Raw genomic sequence first — 5,963 nt, forward strand, 5'->3', positions numbered from 1 at the left:
GCCACAGGCCAGTCCAATAGAGGCAATTCCCCGATTGAGGCTCCCTCAACCCAGGTGTGTTTAGATCCCTGGAGTCCATGTGTCCTAGTCTGTTTCTCCATTGCTGTGACAAAACACTGACCACTACCAACTTGGGGAGGAAAGGGTTTATTCAGCTTACATCTCCCAGGTCACAGTTCATCCGGGAGCCCAAGGTAGGAACTCAGGGCAGGAACCTGGAGGCAGGAGCTGGAGCACAGGCCGTGGAGGAACGCTGCTTACTGGCTTGCTCCCCTGGCCCCTGCTCAGCCTGCTTTCTTATGCAACACAGGCCCACCTGCCCAGGGGTGGCACCACCCACAGTGGGCTGGGCCCTCCCACATCACTCATCAAGAAGATGCCCCTCAGACATGGCCACAGGCCAGTCCAATAGAGGAAATTCCCCAATGGAGGCTCCCTCAACCCAGGTGTGTCAAGTTGACACTAAAGCTGTCCAGCACACCATGCAAAGGCTGAAGGACAGAAAGGACTCCACAAAGCTGTCTCCACATACACACCCTGGTGCACACGACACATCATACACACATTAATAATGAAAAAAAAAAATTGCCAGGCATGGTGGTGCATACCTCTAATCTCAGTACTTGAGAGACAGAGGACAGTGGACCTCTAAGAGCCTAAGACCAGCCAGGTCTACATAGTGAGACAACACTCTCTTAAAAAAAAGCCGGGCGTGGTGGTGCATTGCTTTAATCCCAGCACTCAGGAGGCAGAGACAGGTGGATCTCTGTGAGTTCACCGCAGATGGATCTCTCTGTGAGTTCGAGGCCAGCCTGGTCTACACAGTGAGTTTCAGGTCACCTGGAACTACAGGGAGACAATGTCTCAAACAAAACAAAACAGAACAAAACAGGGGCTGGAGCACTGGTTGTTTTTCCTGAGGATTCTTGTTCGATTCCCAGCACCCACATGGCAGTTAACAATCATTGGTAACTACTGTTCTGGGGGAATCCAATGCCCTCTTCTGACCTCCACGGCACTGCACAACAGGGGTGCACTCACATACATGCAGGCGATCCACTCATACACATAAAATAAAAACAATAAACTATTTTTTAAAAGTTATAAAAAAACACTAAATACTTCAAAGGGCAGAGTTGGAAAGTTTTTTTAATTAGTATTTCACATTGGTTACTTTTTTAAAATATGTATGAGCATTCTGCCTGCCTGTATCCAAGTGTACCCATGTGTATGAAGTGTCCTCGGAGACCAGAAGAGGTCATCAGATACCCTGGAAATGGAGTTTCAGATGGTTGTGAGCCACCATGTAGGTGCTGGGAACTAAACCCAGGTCCTCTGGCTGAGCAACCAGTGCTCTTAATCACTGAGCATCTCTCCAGCCCCACACTGGTTACTTTTCTTATAACCACCAGGAATGTGTAAATCTCCGTGTGGCTCATGTTACATTCCTATTTGTCAGCATCAATATAGAACACAAATGATGTACATAATGTATGTGCACACACATGTGTGTAGACACACACAAGTACACTTTCACACACATCTATCTGTTCCAAGGTGAGCACTGAGAACAGCCAGAGCCAGGAGTACCCCAGGACCCCTCCCCCAATCTTGGCCTCTGTATACCCCTCTCCTACCAAGGAATCCAACCCCAGTGGGGCAGGGGCTCCTGAGCTGGGACAAAGGAGCACACAGATGAGCCCGGAACAGCTTGTGCCAGAGAATCAGCGGCACTCACAGAATGACTGGGAATACTCCAGAGATATGCAGACACCAACCTGGACCAGCTCCCACTGTCGCCCTGAGACAATGTGAGCACTGAGGTAAATAATGGTAGTAGCAGATTAGAACAGAACAGGAAACAGAAGCCATGCTAAGAGGGAAGAAAGAAAGAAGGGGGACAGGGGGAGAAAGGAAACAGGGAGAGGAGGAAGAGAGAGGAATCAATATCTACCTTGTCTCAAAACACCTCCTTTAAAGCCTGGTTAACTGTCAAGGAACAGTGACTACATCGGAGATGGCCACAGTAGTTAACTCAACATCCCTGGGGCAAGGCTGAGCCTGGAGTCACCTGCTCACATCCAGGAGGGTGTGGTGGTGGCCACCACGCCCCCCCTGCAGGTGCACAGCCAGAGTCTAATCATGAGGCATCCGTGGAATTCAAACCCAAGGAGCCTGGAACTCCAGAGGTCATGAAAATCAAAGATAGGATAGACTCAGCCCTGGCTCGGGGAGGCTTCGGGGAGACGGTGCAGCTAAATAGCCCAGGTCAGCTGTGCCGAAAAGGGTATTTACTGGGGCGACTGTGGACACCCATGTGGTTTGCCGCTGACAGATGGCCGTGCTGTGGTCACAGAGCACACACTTGTTTGTAGAAAACACACTGGACATTAGGGGTACAGAACACCAAGTTCCTACTTACCCTCCTGGTCCATGAGAAAGCAATGTGAACTCACAGCCCTAGAGTCGGACCCTTCTCAGAACTGAAAATAGCCTTTTCCTTGACAATCAGCCTTCCTCTCTCAGCTCCCTGAAACCCCTGTGCCTCAAACCCTGGCCCGAGTTTACACTCAGGAACTGGGCAGCCAATTGCTTTCTCAGTCAACAAGCAAGATGGGCTGGCCATTACTTGCCTAGACTTCCTGAGAACGTTGGCCAGCCTGCTGCTCTCCGGTCCCTGGTCCCTCCTGTGGCGCAGGGGGCTGAGCAATTAGTCCTTGAAGGAAAGAAAAAGAAAGGACAGCCTCCTCCGCAAAGAAGGCCAGGGTAGGGGGACCCAGAGAAGACAAAGCCCTGCCTGGAGAGGCTCCCATCCTAACCTTCATGATCTAAACACACAGAGGTCTAAATCTAGGAGAGCAGGCACAAGCAGTGGGGAAGAGCACAACACAGAGGAGACACACCTAACAGTGGGAGCCTAGAACAAGGCTTGGGATGGGAGAGAACCATAGGAGGGTCCTGGAGGAGACCTCCAAACCAGTGGACATAAAGAACCAGCCCAGGGGCTGGAAAGGTGGCTTGGCAGTTAAAAGCACTGGCTGCTCCTGAAGAGGGCCCAGGTTCGAGTCCCAGCACCCACATGGCGGCTAACAACAGTCCCTAACTCCAGTTCCAGGAGATTCTGATGCCTCCTTCTGATCTAAGTGAGCATTGCACAACACGGGTGCACTCACACATGCAGGCAATAGACTCATACACATAAAATAAAAATAATAAATGAAAGAAAAGAAAGAAAGAAAGAAAGAAAGAACGAAGGAAGGAAGGAACGAAGGAAGGAACGAAGGAAGAAAGAAAGAAAGAAAGAAAGAAAGAAAGAAAGAAAGAAAGAGAAAAGAAAGAAGAAGGCAGGCCTGGAAGGAAGTCAATCTCCCTTCCTATAAAGACACAGCTTGTGGCCAGGTGTGGTGGTGCACACCTTTAATCCCAGCACCCAGGAGGCCAAGGATCTCTGTGAGTTCAAGGCCAGCCTGGTCTACATAGCAAGTTCCAAGCCAGAAGGCAGGCCTGGAAGGAAGTCAGTCTCCCTTCCTATAAAGACACAGCTTGTGGCTAGGTGTGGTGGTGCCAAGGATCTCTGTGAGTTCAAGGCCAGCCCGGTCTACATAGCAAGTTCCAAGCCAGCTGAGGCTACAGGAAGACCCTGTCTCAAAAAAGACACAGCTTGTGATAGACATGAAAAGAAATCATGAGGAGGGTACAGAAAGTAGCCAGGCTTGACCATCAGGGCAGAGGCAGGCAGTGGCAGGCGTGGAGGTCCAGTGGTAGCAAACCCTAGGGTTCCAGGTCTCCAAAGATCTATGCTGGGTTCCTGCAGCAGACAGGCCACTGATGTCCTAAGGGAAGGAGGCCACCAGGGGTTATATGGACATGGCAGAGCTGGATGGGCAGTCTTCTTAAAGGGCCACCACAGAGCAAGCACGGGGACTCTGCTGGGCAGGCATCCTCATACCGTAGGACTGCAGCCACTTGAGCTCTGCTGGGTCCCTTCTTAGGGTCAGCAGACAGTGGCCATACCTAATTAGCTTAATTAAGCCCAAGGTGGTTTCCAGGCACTGGGGTAAAATAAAGTATATCCAGTCCATTCCAAGAGCACACAACACAATGGACAGCCAAGGTGTCTCCATGACCATCTCCTAGTGCCAGCTTGGTGCACAGCAGATGCTTAATAAATGCACCTTGATATTATGCGCCCCTAGAATCCACAGCCCACCTAAGATGAACTCAAAGTGGAAGAGGAACTCCAAACCTTCTGAAGACAGGATGCCACCGGGAAACCATGTAGCCTTCTAAAAGTAAGGGACATCAGCCTGTGAGCTGGACAGCTTCTGGCACACGACAGGCAGACAGAAAGGAGACAGTCTTGAGAGCCTCGAAGAGGGGCCCTGCTGACTCCCTGGTAAAGTATCCAGATGCTCAGGGAAAGCAGGCATGCTCCTGCTGTCACCCCAGAAAGCAGACTCATGCCACCTAAAGCCCTGGGAAGTCAGCAAGTCTTTTAAAGTCGTCATTTATTTAGAGTCCTAGGGGACGATGCATACCCACAGTCCCAGTAATGTCATTTACCATCCGGGTGACCTGGGGCAAGTCCAGGGAACTCTCAGAGCCTCAAATGTCTCATCTACGGATCAGAGGTGGTACATCACTCTGCAAATCGTCCCGAGCCCAAGGCAGTTCGGCGAAGAAAGGGCGACTGGGAGTCCTCCTGTGATCCAGCCACCACAGACCAAGATGACATCTTCCCTCCACCCCATCAGAAATCTGAGCCCTCCCATCACAAAGAATGGGCACCCAGAGACGGCAAGATGTTCCTCCTCCACCACTGCACCACCAGCTCTGGTAAAGACTTCTGTCCTTGTGAATATCCGTAGGGCCGTGAGGCCAACCGCAACGTACCACCATGAAGGTTCAGGGAGCACCCATAATGTGAAGAGCACAGGACCAGGCCAGGCCTACACATGGGGACATGACAGCAACCCTCAGCCACAATGGCCCATGCCAGCATCCAGGTGACCCCCTAAGATACTCAGACTTACTGAGCAGCAGAGTACTCTGCCTGCCCTCAGCAAACCTCACTCCAGGGTAAGGGGCAGGTACCAGGACCCCCTTCATTACACAGAAACCAAGGTCCTGAAGTCGGTCACCCACCTAGGAGATGAGAATGCCCAGATTTAATCTGAGCACGTAACCACATGGACACACACCCAGCCTCCCTTAGCACCCTGGTGGAGCAGGGACTCAAGGGGACTGTGATCCTGTCAATAATGCCCAAATGGTGGCTCCCAGAACCGGAAGAACTTCTGGCACAGGAGTGGAACCGTGAGGCCAGTCGGAGCCAGTACCCTTTTCCCGCCTCCAACCCCAACCAAAGAACCAGCCACTCCCCAGCCAGCCAGAGCCCCTCCCAGACTCCTGCCAATCATCTTCACCACCCACCCACCCGATCCCTGGCCAGGGCCAGGCAGAGCTCCTCAGCAGCCTCCAGGCCCATCAGCTGGACCTGCCAGAAACAAGCCCCAGGCAGTTCAGTGGAGGCCCACGGCGGTCAAGGCCCAGCTGTGTCCTGGAATTACCCCCTCCTTTCCCTTTCTCTAGCCATAAAATTAGCTAAAGAACTCCCAGCCCACTCCCAAGGAGGGGGCACAAGACCTGTCAAAGTCCTCTACACCATCTTGGTGCCCCACTTGGGTGCACTGTCACTGTGCCCTAGCACGCATGGCTCTGATAGCAAGTAAGACCCCCGCCCCCCCAGGGCTCCCTTTCTGGGCTAGCTCCAGCTAGGGTGTAAATGACTACAAAGTAAAGGAGCAAAACACTCCCTCCCCCACTGGGGCTCGCCTTTGTCATCCACCGGGGAATGGCTGGCCCCATCTCTTTGGAAAGGCAGACACAGCCAAGGGGCAGAGGCCGGCGCGCGGCGGGCTGAAACCCGCTGGAATATTAGGATCGGTGACTCACTCCCCTCC

The 5,963-nt window shown here is 52.3% G+C and overlaps 1 protein-coding gene across 2 annotated transcripts in view; it reads right to left on the reverse strand.

Annotated features, from left to right (window-relative positions):
- The window catches only part of Vav2 (vav guanine nucleotide exchange factor 2), a 198,058-nt gene that overhangs the window by 190,837 nt on the left and 1,258 nt on the right, over positions 1-5,963 (reverse strand). The window lies entirely within an intron of this gene.

The sequence above is a fragment of the Nannospalax galili genome, unplaced genomic scaffold (genome assembly GCF_000622305.1).
Source record: "Nannospalax galili isolate Female #2095 unplaced genomic scaffold, S.galili_v1.0 scaffold300, whole genome shotgun sequence".
Taxonomy (NCBI): domain Eukaryota; kingdom Metazoa; phylum Chordata; class Mammalia; order Rodentia; family Spalacidae; genus Nannospalax; species Nannospalax galili.